The sequence below is a fragment of the Lagopus leucura genome, unplaced genomic scaffold, assembly GCF_019238085.1.
Source record: "Lagopus leucura isolate 7727_CA_CO unplaced genomic scaffold, USGS_WTPT01 Super-Scaffold_73, whole genome shotgun sequence".
NCBI classification, from domain to species: Eukaryota; Metazoa; Chordata; class Aves; order Galliformes; family Phasianidae; genus Lagopus; species Lagopus leucura.
The window spans coordinates 58,932,519-58,947,415 of record NW_024962252.1 but is presented as its reverse complement, the minus strand read 5'-3'; the positions used below and the strand labels follow the sequence as shown (position 1 = coordinate 58,947,415).

At 36.9% G+C, this 14,897-nt stretch overlaps 1 protein-coding gene across 1 annotated transcript in view; it reads left to right on the top strand.

Moving 5' to 3' along the window:
- PRKN (parkin RBR E3 ubiquitin protein ligase) overlaps positions 1 to 14,897 on the top strand; it is a 678,907-nt gene that overhangs the window by 432,739 nt on the left and 231,271 nt on the right. The gene's annotated exons all lie outside the window — the stretch shown is intronic.

The window sequence follows — 14,897 nt, the reverse complement described above, 5'->3', positions numbered from 1 at the left end:
TGGCTTTTTCGCTTTAACCTTACCTTTCCTCTTCTTTCCCTTTGAGCACTAAGGACTCCACATATTACACATTTGTACAGACCTTGCAGATTCTGTATATATTGCAGACACTGGCAATTATACAGATTTTTCAAACCTGTAATTTTCAAACTGGTGTAATTTACAAAATGCTTTCTGTTTTCAATATTAATCTTGATTCTTCACCCCATTACGGTCTCTGTCAGGGCAATGTCTTTCTCTGTAGAGTTGTAAGAATGTGAAATCTGTGCAAGAAAGAATTATTCTGTTATTTCTGAAGTAGATAGGGATGTACAAAGCAGCTGTGATTCCAGAGGGAAGTGCTCCTCCTCACTATTTCTTTCTCCGTCAGCCTTTAGGCTGCTCTTATACTCCGTCCTTCCCTATGGAACCTCCCCATGTTGGAGCAGCTGCAGATTCCTACTTGGTCCGAAACATGCATAGCAGCCACCCCAGGAAGTCTTAATGGAGAGAGTGGGCATACAAAGGGCATGGCAGGATTGGGCACATTTCTCCCCATTCAGCCTTGAGCCCAGGGCTGTTTTCCATTTCAAACTGCTCTTTCCACATTTTCAGGTATATAATCTGTGTTGAACTGAAAGTCTTAACACTATTTAAGTATGTCTGTTTTATCATAGGTAATAATCTGTTGCATTTCTTAGCTATTGAATGAGTATAGACTATATTTTATTATTTAACCGTCAGTAAGGTAATGACTACATTTCATGGTTATCCAGTCATAGCTTTTTAGTCTTAAAATGCCTCCAATTTTTGTTCATCATTGTTTTCTGAAAATCTTTATTGCTTGGTTGCAATTATTGTTTAATTGTAGTATCCTATAAAATAGGAAGAGGTCTGGAAGGACCCACTGGATAGGTAGATTAGGAATCTGTTTCTTTTCCTTGTATTAAAAGGACATAACAAATGCCATACCAATTCATCATTATGTGAGATCTTTGATTAAACATTTTTTTTTTATTATATCAGTCTGAGTGGCTTTTGGCTTCAGGGTAGATTATTGAAATTAAGAACTTCAGCACAAAATAAAGAGTCATTTGTTTAGATGATTATTCAATTAAAAAATCCAATCTGGAAGTGACATTAATTAAATGTAAAATAGTCTTCTGAACCTCTGTGCATTTTCAAATCAGTGCATGATACTTCCCTAAAATATCATAAATTGCCCCTATTCTGCCAGTTCTGCTTTTTTTTTTGGCCAAGATTATATGTTAAACTTGATTAAAATAGCGTTCTGTCTAAATGTGAGGCATGAGCACAAGTCAATACAGCCTTTCCTTAATGGCCTTCTATCTAATACCAGGTTATGAATTTCATTTAATTTATGTCGCAGAGCTTCCAGGGAGAATACATAAGTCTTAAAACCGTAACAATAATGGATTTATGCCCGTGCTGCATCTCATTCTTCCTACAGCTTTGAGAATTTAGAGTATTTTACCTCTGATGTATCTTAGAGGGTAAAACAGCAAGTACAAGTGACTAACTGTGTATACAAAGATAACAACGTGTAATTTTGCCATTAGAATGGGTAGCTACCACGTAAATTCCCAGTGCAGTCACAGGAAGATGGTACAAAATGTTCTCAGAGAGAAAATATATAACTAAAAGAATCCCTCTATGTGAGTATCCATACAAATCACTATTCTTAGTGAATGGCCTGTGGCTTCTGTTTCTTACTGAATAAAAGACAATTTACTGGCTGTTGTACAATGTAGTAAGAATCAGATATAGTGGTACCAGCAGCAAAGTCCAAAGAATTCACATTTCCACAAGATAGTGTTTTGACACAGCTGTTTAGATTTTTTAATAACTGAAAGCAAGGACACAGTCATTGTCACTATAATGCTAAATAATTCTTCCGCATCAGGTAGTATTTTCATTTTTCTTCATTCATTTTTCGGTTTGTTACTGCCTCTGTTATTATCTGCTTCAGTATGAAAATATGAAATTCTGTTTTTAGGTGTACATGTGATCTAAGAATTCTAAGAAAACCTGCAGCAAGACTTAGCTGCAGATGCATGTTATTTTTCTCTATGTGTAGGTTTATTCTCCATTGACAAGGAATTTAAATCTCCACCACAAATAGCAAAGCTGAGCTTCTTGGCATGGCAAAAAGGAAATTGTGCAATATGCTCACAAAAGACTTTTGCCTTATTGTGTGTTCTCACTTCTCCAGCATTTAGCTTTTAAGTCTTCGTTTCTTCTGTAAGTCAGAGCTCTTTTAGCAGAAAACAGAGGCTATGGGCACATCATTTCTTAAAATTGGTGGGAAGAGAGGGAAGTACTGGTGAATTGACAAACTCTAACAAACCCTTTAATGAATCCATACTAATTACAAGAGGCCAAAGCACTCCATACATATATCACATGCCAGCTTGGTCACAAGCCTAAACCACAGTCTTCATAAGACCATAAAATGTGTAGACAAATGCTTGTTTCTTCCCAGGAAAGGCAAACCTCACTGAATGAATTGTCACTCTGCTCTGAAAAAGTCTGTAGAATCTCCATTTTGGAGGCAATCCAATGTTTTTGCAGTGGCTAAATGAATTACTCTTTAGACCCAGCTTTGTACAATTTGCTGAGCACAATGAACACTTTTCTTTTCTCCTTCCCTCTGCATACTTCTTTGTTACTTTTAACAATATCTAGTAGAAAAATTGGCATTTACTCAATGAAATCACTGTTAAGCATACACCGAAAGGAAGATTTTTTGTGAATCTGTACTTCCAAGGGGATGTCATAGTTTTCAAATGAGATGGCGAGACTCTGAGTTAATGCTTTCTGAATAGCTTGAATAAAAGGTTGTCCCTGAGTCTATAAAACAGAGGCAGTGAGGCACAGAACCTCCTGGAGTTCCCTTTGGGCAGTTTGTCTTTGCATTGCCCTTGGTTTGGGTCTTCGTCAACTGGGCACAGTCTTGTGGAAAGTAGTTCTCAATACAGCTTAGAAATATAAATGGAGTGAAAGATCCAACTGATTTATTCTCCTTTCATTTCCTTTGCCTATATCAAAACAAAGTTGGCTCGTTATTTCTTTGCTCTATCATTACTTTTCTTCAAGGATTATTCACTTATGCCTTAGGAGGAAAATGTCACATTTACCTCCTTTTTCCTTTGCTATTACTGCTGTACATCACTACTGCTTGTAGCACTTTATTTCTGTTGTGATTGTATGTGGCCACCAGAACAAACCTGCTTGTTGGCTGCAATTTGAAAGAAAGCCTATACTAAGCATAATTAATGGAGTGAAGTAAAGTGAGCCACATGTGACATTTTTTTCTCCCAAAGATTAAATGAACATTGTAGAGAATCCAATGGGATGTAAGAGAAAAAGGAAAGGGAAAAAAAGTTTTTGCCAGTTTTTTGTGCTTAAAATGGAGGTATTCCACAATATACAGCAAGACCTTTGCTTTTATTCACATCTCCATAACCACACCCCTCTCTGTAAATTATGAATGGGTATATTTTGTTCTCTGGAATTCATAAAGAGCACGATGTCCAGTCATTATGTTTTCCATTAATTACAGAAACATTTTTAGATAGAAATTCCACAGTTACCATGATACCAATTTTGTTACAGCATTTATGTTGTAAATGAATTCATAATTCGGAAACCAAGCTGATGTTAACAAGAAGATATTTGTAGGGCACTGTTAATTTATAGATGATGCTGGTGATCCTTTTTTAGCAGAGCATTGACCATCAGAGATGAATTTAGATTGACTTCTCAATCCATTTTAACTCCTGATATTGTGGAGTCAAAATATGACTTTTCCTAGATGGTGCTTTTTACAAGCTCACTTCATTACTAATAAAAGCTAGGAACTGAAAAGAGTTTGCAGTAACAAGTGATTGTATCAGTGTACAATCTGGGGACGTTGTACCTGTTCCGTAATAGAGAGAGAACACTACTGGAAAAATAATTACAATTTTGCTTAAATTATGCTTTGCTTTATTAAGATCCTCAAAAGTATTGCTTTTTTTTTTTTTTTTTTTTTTTTTTTAATGGAGTTGCTATAACAACGAGCTGGAGAGATTGAAGTATTTTTTTAAATACATTAGAAAATTATTACCCAAACTGTTGTTGAAATTAACAGTCATACTTTCAAGATAAAATGATAATCTCTGCAGTTTTTGGAAGGAGTGAGGATCATTATGTTTTGTTACAATTAATCAAAAATAATGAATGCCAAAAGCAGGGAGTTGCTCTCAATGGTTTCCAAGTGACTAGGTTGTAATATCACTGAGGATATCAACATGCAACTAACTAGCCACGTTTTGCACATTAAAGCAGGTAGTCTGCAAGTGTAATGGGTATTGAAATGCCTTGAAGTATTCACTGTAAAGAGTTCAACATTGAAACATGGAGTTCTCCACCTGAACTCTTACAGCTTTGTAAGTCATCCATTAAGTCTACTGGAAACTGGTGTCTATGATTAATCCTTAAAGATATAAGATCTAATGGCTTGGAGCAGGTCTCAAGTTGCACCCGCAGGGATCAGCTTTTGTGGGTGAAGGGTAGATGCTTTTTTCCGGTAAAAATGGATCAGTACAGCCTATGTCTGCTTCCTCTTGCGAACATAATCCCTAAATAAACTGTAGGATTTTAAAGTATTTCCTGACCAATGGCTATCGAAGAGTGGCCAATTTCAGCACATGAGAAATACCTGATGCTTTTGTTTTGTGTGATTTCATATATAAAAATTCGCACAGGGATCTGTACGCAATTGTATGCACACAAATTTGCATGTGTTGTCAACCATCTCTGTTGTGTCCACATATCTTTGTGTATCAGCTACGTGTAAGTTATAAAGAGCACTGTGACCTACCGTCCTGGATACTGCGACACGTGGTATTTTTGGCACCTCTAGTTACAAATTAAGTTTTCCTTTATTCTTGTGCAATATCTAAGGCTATACATCATCCCTGTCTTTGAACAGTGACTTATTCTTGTTTGATAATAACGTTGTGATCCAATATATAATATATCCAGTATATCCAATATTTCTGCAGGAAATGAAATCATAAGTCATAAATGAACTTCAAAGAAAATTAATGGTTAGACCACATCAGTTTCGTTAATCTGTATATCAACAATGAATTGGCTAATGTATTGCGTTGCATTTGAAAAGAGTAATGCTAATCGCTCTTGATACCAAATTATCATGTGGGTATTTCATCAAATTGACTCAGGGAAGTAATGGGAGTTTATATCTTCTACACATTGTTATCTTTGAGGGGTTTTTAGTAACAGTAGAGAGCAAGTTTCTAGTGAATTTCTCCTTAACTCAAGTAACTGATTTTTTTTTTTTTTTTTTATCTAAAATATTTCTCCCCAACTGAAAAATTATATTCCCAGGTTTTTTTTATCCTGGAGCTGCATTTTGTATTGCAAATGGCAAACTATTTATAAAAAAAAAAAAAGTCAGCAGAGATTTAGCAAAGTGCAAGGGAGCCTTGCATTATTCTATCACAAATTTATGATTTAATAGTATTGGAAATCTCTGCTTTTGGAATCTAACTTTTTACAAAAGTAACTGAAGAGATTCTAGGCATCATGTGACTTCTTCACATTATCACCAATAGCTGTACAATGTCTGAGGTATCGATATTGTCCTGTTTGACTGAGTGCAAGATAATTGTTTTTGCTCTTACAACCAAAGGGAAATAATGAGGGTTTTTTTAATGTAAATGTAAACTTTTAATCAACGGATTAGCAGGCCAGCAGAACTCTGTAAAAGGAGAAAGATGATGAAAAATTTCATCAGCATTTAAAAGTACAGAATATGGAAGCAACCAATGTTTGGCAAATTCAAAGTTCAGTGTGGACAGACATTCAATAAAATAGCGTAGTGAGCAGAGCTGCCCTGGAGAAGGGATTTCAAAATTCTTTTTTATTGTCATTGTTGAATTGTGCTCACGTTTACTTGCTAAATTCTTGATTTTCCACTTCAGCTTAAGAGTAGGAAATCAAAGGAAGTTTGAAAGGAAAAATGAGTAAATAATTTGCATTTGTTTTGTTTTCACTGGATGAGAATCTCAGTCATTCTTTAATTACTGCACAATTTGTTACTGGAAAACACATTTGTGCCTAAACATCTACCTTTTTTCTGGGGAGTAAATTCTCAGTAATAGCATGTTTAAGTGCTTCTTTCAAAATAAAAACTTCACTCTTTGGATGGTAAATGCAATTTTATAGTTTAGGGGATAAAATCCAGTGTAGTTTTGCTTATCTTATGAAGAGCCTGGCTTTACTAGAATGCAAGGCAGAAACATGCCTTGGCATGCACAGTTCTAAATCTGTACCATCATAACTCACAAATGCTGTCATTCAGGGCTTCCTGGCAGCAAGCTGTAATGAAAAATGTCCAAGAACTTACAGTGGAAGAGCTTCTTCCCAAAACTCTGCAGCAGGCTATAATGGATCATTTCCAAGAGGATTTAAGATTAATATGACTTCTCCTTTTACTTTTACACTGATGAGATGTCTCATTATGCTCAGTCTTTTCTAATACATGGGCCATACTACAAGATTTAATTTATTTATTCTGTAGGTGATTTCCATTTCCTTTCATTTAGCCCTCAGGCTTCGTAGCCTGCTACATAGCAGCCCCTGCTGTTTGTAAGAGGCATGAAGGGGGATGTCTGAAACAGTTTACTTGGAGTAAGAAACTGAGTCACTCAGTGAAGCTGCATCGTGACTTTCTGCAAGAGAAGGATGTGGCAATAAAATATTACTGTGTTTAAATAGGATTCATTTCACTGCTATTTTGAAGTAGTTCTTCTTTATCAGAATAAGATTTTGTGGGTGTTTTAGTACACCAGCTAAGGGAGAAGAGAATTGGAATTTCTACGTTTGTATACTGTATCAAATATATTACATTTTAAGTATATTTTTAGCTATTATGCAATTAGAAAAAAGCATTTAAGAGTTGTATAATTTGAATAGAGTAGATTTCATTATAAGTTTTTCTCCGTTAAAATATAATATTTTAAGGGAAAAATAACTTTCACAAAAGTAATTTTATCTCTAATTGCTCTCTTTGCTGAGTCCTTTAAGAATCCTAATATCTTTCAGAAAATAATCAGTGCAGTATTTGCCATATGTGTTACTATGGTCAAATTAAAACACGCGCTTCAACAGGATGTTTTCTGAGAATGAAACAGTCCTAGGACATATATAGAACAAATCTTGTTGCATCAGGTTAGATTATACTGTGGGGTTTTATATTTAATTTGGGGGGATTGGGCACTGCCCCAGACAAGTCTAGTACAGCAGGTCTAATTCACTGTTTTTATATTCAAATTGCTTTTTAAATCCCTAGATAAACACTGAAATACTTTCTTTTTACTAAGCTCCTTGAAATTACTGTTTTATTCAAAAGAAACAACGTCAATAAGCTCCCTCAAGTTTCATTTATTTGTTATGATTTTTTGTCTGCGATTTATTCAACTCCTAATTCTATAGGTTAATGTCTGGAAGTGTCCAACATGCATGTATTGGTAGGCATGATTACATGTTTTCCTAACATCATTTTCTGCACTGTGGAGTCTAAGGGTTCGGTATATTACGCTTATTCGCATTAGTTATTTGTTACTTCTTTGTAGTGCTCATGATGATACTGATTCTTACGGGGAGTAGAGTACTGCTAAACACAGGCCTACTCATTTTTCCCCATTCCTTTCTAAAGTTACTAAACTTTAAAATGCCTCAGTGCAATGTACTGACTTCAGAATATGAATGGCTGTTTAATTAACTTGGAAAAACTTAGTAGCCTTTAACATCTTCCATTCCATTGATGCAATGTAATCATGTTGCAAATGTATCAAACTCTGCTCATTTTACACTGTACCTCTGTATGTGTTAGTCAAAACAGAAAGGAAGCAGCTCAGTTTCTGGTTACGTTCTTTTTAATTCATTCATACACCAGTTTGGTCTATGTCCATTATGGAACTTCTGTTCTCTGTTTATGGAAATTTCTCAAAGACTCTGTAAGCTTCTGCCTTGTCTAGTATAAAAAAGCATACTTTCCTTTGACAAAAATATATAATTATACATTGCCTAGGTTCATTATCTCTTGTAATGTTTCATTATGTTAGTAGCTTTCTTTTCCCTAGTGGCACGTTTGCCTCCTGATGATGCTAGTTATTCTGTATATAATTAACAAGGAGTTGTTCATCTAGTAAAAAAAAAAAAAAAAAAAAAAAAAAAAGCTATTCATATTCTCCTTAGTAAACTGCCCTAAATAATTAATGCAAATAGACTTCCAGGGCTCTGAATTTTGATGAGAAGATACTCTCAAAGATGAATTATTTGTTTTAGGATATTTTCCTTGCTAATCCACAGGTTTTTGTGTTAATTCATGTAAATCTGCTTTTGTCTTAGATCATGGAATGGCGGGGATCAAGAAATTTAAGTTTTTAAGCAAATGAGGAATGAGTGCCATTGAAGAGGAAAAAAGGAAAGCTAGTCTACATTAAAACTCCACTGAAAAGCTATATATTTTGGACAGAGTTTGCATGTATAACAGCCCATAGAGTTGCAGCAAAGTTCTCCCAGCAAAAGCAGTTGATTTATGTTACTGCGTAGGTCATGCTGGAAGTAGTGCCTCTTATTTATTTCCATGGAAACTACAACTTATACAGAGAGCACAATAACAGTACTTGATAGATGAATTTCTCAGCTACGAAACACTAGTTTTCAGTAGCCACTACTATTAGCTGTGCATTTTCTCCAGCCTTCATGGCACAATTGTAAAAATTGTATTGCAGGAGAAAGCTCTCTGGTTTGACTCTGGAAGTTTGAGCCCTCGTCTGCATGACTGTAATGGTCACAGTTGATAGTTTTCCAGGTTCCAGGAAATCTAGAAGTACCACCTCTTTCCTTTCCCACAAAACAAAGTACATCACTTTGCCCGCTGAGGACTGTGTCTTCACAGAATCAGTCTTGAACTTTCTTCAGTGAGGAATTTGCACGTCACCACTCCATGGACTGCCATTTTGACTCCAGCTCCTAGTGGTGACACCATGTCACATCACTGGTAACTGCAATCCAGGAAACTGTCTTTAGCCTCATATTTGTTTAGTAACTCCTGACAAACTTGCGTGTAGTGTTCTTTCTGTTCCTGAGCTTGCATCCACGGTTTAGTCTCCATAACCATTCAGCATGTGCTGATGAATATCAGTGGCTGCATGGTGTTTTGATTTTTTTGTTTTTTTGGTGGGTTTTTTTTTTTTTCCTGCATGAAGGTATTAGATTACAGTCCTTTGCTTCATCTTCACTTCCACATCAGATGCCATTCTGTCAGACTGCCCCTCTGCTGCCATCTGTCACAGGGATGTTGGTGGTAAGGTTCAGCCTCTGCTGCCATGTCACAAGCATCAGCCTCTGATGTGGGCCAGCATTATAAAATAAGAGGCATTGCTTTTGGAGCAGCCCTCATATAATGAAACTCAGTGAAAACACACACATACACACACACGCAAAATAAGACTCAGACAAAGGACGTAACATTTTTCTACTAGCAAGCAATATTTTGGGAGGAGAGGAATTAAAAAAGAGTGCATTTTTGTAGAATGATGAATTACATCTTTTCATATAGTTTATGGAAGTATTCCAACTTCCCTAGCATTGCACAAAAGCAGACAATAATACGCTTGTGTTGCTCTGGGGTTCTGAGAAGAAAAGGAGCCCTGCTAATGCCAACAGTCTATCAAGCAACGTATCCTGCAAGCTCAACATTGCACATTCACTTCATTTCCTTCCTGGGCATTCAGGCATGAGTGAACTCAAAACAAATGCCATCAGTAGACTCCAAAGTGTTCTAAAAGGCTTAATATAAATTCCTTGCTTCTGATGCTGTGGTTCAATTGCAATCTCAAAAATTATATGCATAACTACTGCCATTTTATTTTTTTTTTTTTTCTTAACCTGGAGATGAGGGCATGGGGTTATTTTCTATTCTCTGTTCTTTCAGTCATCATCTCTTTTGTTGCTTGCACGCAGGGATTTTCAGAGGAAGGTTATTTTTTGTGCTTTGAGTTTTCTTTTTAGTAAGCCAGCACGCATCTCTTGGTGTCTTGTAATATCAGAGGCAGTGCTGGCAGAGTAGCTGATTTTACAAGACACCTGCCCTCGTATCTGAGGGCAGGATCAAGCCCTTCATTGATGACTGAGGACAGAAGCTTGCTGCTTATTCATGATGTTGTGTCTTACTGTGAACCAGAGCTGGAAGTTCACTCTCTTTTATGCCACAGACTACGTACTATATGCTAATCCCATTCTGTCAAACTCCTTGAATCCATTTTTGAGTAAATTGATAATTATTGTTTTCAAAGTTCATTCTCAGATCTAATATTTACAAGTTACGCATGCAAACACACAGGCGGTATCTTTCATCTAATGCAGTCTTGCTCTGTAGGCCAGCTGTTTCTTGTGTCAGAGAAACTTGTGCCTTGGCCATGTAGGTTCCTGTGTGGTCAAAACAATAATTACGTAAAAGTCTTTCCATAAGAAGGCTGAAGATATGTAGTGAAGAAAGGCTTTGCCTTGGGCAGGCTTTGCTTCTTAGTGTACGTGTGTTCTATCACTAACCATGTTAAGGGTAACTAAACTCATCTATAAATCAGTATGAATATCTCTCGCTCATTCAGTGTCCCCTACTGGTTTGTACAGGAACAGCTCAGAGAAGGAAGCTTTGGATCAACATGCATTTTTCTAGCGTAAATTAAGAAGTGGGAGCTAATAGCACATATTTGAAATTTTCACCTATTTGTGAGATAATTCCATGTAGTAAATTGTCATCCCAAAGGAAAATAGCAGTTTCTGGAAACCCTGGCTTGGAAGAAAAATTCCATGTGGTGAAATGCAAAAATACTTTAAACAGAGCCTACACACATCCTCTGTCACAAGGAGTCAATGCCTGCATATTTTCTTCCTTTTACCCCCACCTCCTTTGAGAAATGTCATCTCCTAAAACAAAAGACAGTCAATTTTTTAGTTAGTGCTGTTATTTGAGATGCAAGAAATTCTGTTTTAGGACAGGAGTAAGTAAAAATAACTATATTTCATAACTTAAATAAGTGGTTAATAGCTATAATAAGAAAAGTCATATAAAAACTCTTCCGTTAAAGAAAATGTGAATATTTGCCTTTCCTCACTCCATGTTGTAGAGTGTGAGCAAGGAAAGTTTTCAGACATGGGGGGAAGTTAGCAATTGCTTCAATTGTAGCATTGTGAACAGATTTGTGTAAGAATTGCAGGGACTGTGTTTTGTTGGTGACTTCTTTGGTAAGTAAATAAATAGAACTTCTTTCAGTGACAGAAAAGTTTAATATACTGAGCATTATAACCACAGCAATGTAGTCTGTGTTGTTGTAGCTATGCAAGCATTGCAAGTAATCAAAGCTCCCGTACTGAAAATCCTTTATCATATCATGTTTACAGTACTACCGGCAGTGGTTTTGCCTGCTAGGAAATAGTAACTTTACAAACTGCTTTTAAGTCTATAGGCATGCAGAAAACGTGAGTTGTTCTTCGTTTGTCTGTAAGCAAGTTCTGTGTCTTTTTTGGGCCAAACACCTCTTCATTTGGACACTTTCCCCGCCTGTGACACCCATCCCCAGCCAGCTAGCACAGTGCGCAGCAGGATAGGAGCAGTAGCTCCATACCTGTCATCAGCACTCCCTCTTCTGTCCTCCAAATGAGAGTGCAGACTTTGATGGAAGGGTGAGGGGTATACACATTGCCTGGTCCTTGCCAAGGCAGCAAGGATGCGGGGCTTTTTTCTTTGCTCTCCCTCCCACTCCTTTCTTTGAGATGGGAAAAATAGGCCACCGAGTTAGTGAGAGCTGAAGCTGGCCAGGCAATGCTGTCAGCTTTGTGTATGCTGTGGCTGTATGCCATTTCCCAGACCATCAGCAGCCCTCCCTCACTGTTCTCCCTGGCTGCATAAAGAGAACATTGTGTCTCTTGGAAGTTCTGGCTCTCACCCTGCCCTCTGTGTGAGAAAAGGAAATGTTCCCTCTGTTCATGACTTAGCAATGGTTGGCATAAATGATGTCATATCCATGGTAGCAGCAAGACAAAAAGACGGAGAGAAATGGCTTTTTCAGAAGGATTTTACGCATTGCATTGCTCTGTGGAGAACTGAACAAAGACAAGGCGTTGTGAAGCTTCATTTGGAGCAGAATACCAGGGTATTTCTTCATGTTGGAAAGAAATGGGTATTATTTACTACTTTGCTTAAGAGTCCTACTTAGTAATGCTATTGTATATGGGATTGTTTCTCTCTAATTTTCTATCACCATATTGTTTGCTACTGCCTTCTATTCCATGGTTGCATGCTCCCCTTAATTCTCTATCGCTACTAAGTATATGATAATATCAAGTAAAATTATATTAGGAATTGTATGTGAAACTATCCCACAACTACATTTTGTTTTTATGATCCCTCATTCTGTGACCACAGTGTGATCATAGCGTACTGTGGTATTGCTGAAGTGTTTACATTGACTTCGATAAATTGAGGGTCAGTATGTGAGCTGTTCAGATACTAATATTAATGCTCCTGTATAATTCATGGTTTTTGGAATAAGTCTGTTCAGGAAGCGTGTGTCTCCATGTCTGTATATGTGTTTAAGACACTGAAGGATAAAGAGAAAGGAAGCTGGAAATTTGGTATTTCCTATTATAAAGTCAATGACTCTAACCTCCATAGAGTTAGTTGAGCAAACTCTAAAGCTGTTGTGAATCAAGTTAAGGCCTCTCCCCAGTTTTACTGCTGGTAATGCTGTAGGATCTAGCAGGCTAAATGACAAATCTTTGGCAGATTTATAATGAAATCAAACATGTTTTATCTCCCACTCCACCTTCACTCTGTAGGCCTTTCCTTGGAGAGCAACAGGTAATCTTTCTTGCTTATCAGAAAAATTTGGAAACTCATAAAAAGGCAAGTCCCTGGATATGTGAAGTGCACTCATGCTGAGCATCCTTCGCTGACTTGAAATGCTAGGCGCCTTTTAGTGTAGACTGCATCCAGAGTGTGAACTAATGATCCCTCTATAAATCTCTGGAACTAAAAACTTTTTTTCCTTTCAAATAGCATCTGTCCGGTTCTGCTGCTTTCTTTGCTGTTTTTTGCTGTGCTTGTTCTCTCTTTTTTTGTTCTCTATAACTTGTTAATATCGCTGTCACTGGGGTCTGACTGCATTCCCAGATACAAAGCATCCGGACTACTCATGGATGACATAAGCTGTGGTTATTACTGTCGTGGTCACTACTTCTTTCATGACTTTGTCCAAAAATGAGGAATGCTGCAGTTGTTTTCTAGAGTCATGCTTTTGGGAATTGAACAAAATAGGATGTAGAGCTTTAAAATAAAGTGAAAAAGCTTGCAATGGGCTTCTTTGAAGAATGTAACAGTGAGCTACGCTAACTATTCACCCAGTCTGATTTTCCCTTTTGCAGCAAGGTATGGCTTTTTCATGTGGGTGAATCAAATATTTCTACAGGCATCTTATTTGAAGTAGCAAAAAATTCTGTTGTATTCTGAAGTAGTGCCAGCCAATCTGGTATAGAGCTTCCTGGCTCCACAAGCTCCTATAGCATTTTGTTTATTCTTTCTGCAAAACTGCATTAACTCCTCGAGAATAGACATTTCTGGTCCTTCTAAAACCAGATTCAATATAATTTTTGCCACTGCTGCAAATTGATTCAGCTCTAAATTTTATTTCTGTTTTCTGCCAAATTTTGGTGTCATTAATCTCTACTGACTGGAAGCACCATTTCAAGTAACAGGTCTGACAGGTGGAGGTAGGTGACCTCCCAAGTACACAAAGCACTAGGAATGGTTTCTGGAAACCTTCAGGCATCAGCTACAGATTAAGTAACACTACTTTTGTATTTGCTCTGCTTAAAAAGTACTTATCAACTTTTGGTTTGGAATGAGTTTAAACTGTAGCCTCTGTAGCAATCCTAATAGCATAGTTACTTCTGAAATATCAGAGAGAAATTGTGCAGCTACATCCAAAGTAAGCATTTGAAACTTGGTAGGGGGTTGTACGTGATTGTTATAGCTGTTTTAAGAATATTTTGCTTTTATGAAGGGAAACACTTTTGTCTGGAAGTGGTGATTTCTTGGTATTTTTCCATTTTAAGTCAAATTGCTGCTGTCTTCATTAAAATTCTAATGTGGGTATTTTTATGAATTTATGGTAGGAGCACAGATACATCAAGTTAAAATAAACAGAGGTTCTCAAAGTGCGTTCAGTTTATTAATTTGCTATGTCAACAGCAGATGGACTTTTCTTGCTGTCCGCATGTCCTTAGGAACTCCAAAGGACTCCATCTAGCTACAGATTTACTATCAGCCAGGAACCAAAGAAAGTACCCTGCTATTACAACATGAGTCTTTTCTGAAGGATTCTCTGATGACAAAAGATGAGGTTATTTCTCTTAGCTGCCAGACAGACCTTGCGTGTTTGGGTAAGAAGCATGAGCTTTTTGCCTGTGTGTTTTCAACACACAGAAGTGTGGTATCCGCAGACATTCTGCATCAGATATCGCAGAAATGGGAATTTTTTAGTTTGAATTAAAGAAGCCTGGAAAAAAAAGGTGGGCAATTGTAACATTTAAATACAAATGAATTGGCTGTTTTATATAGAGAGATTAACCTGTTTTTAAAACTGCAGAAAGGTACAGACTTCTAATTAATCTAACTTACAGAAAGAGTATGTTGTTCTCTTGAGGATTTAATTTGAAAAGTGTTAGACAAATACAACAAAATAAATATAGTGGAGGTTGACCTGGATAGGGTCTTGGACATCCTACTTCTCCTAATGATCAGAGGTTAACTTTCTTGT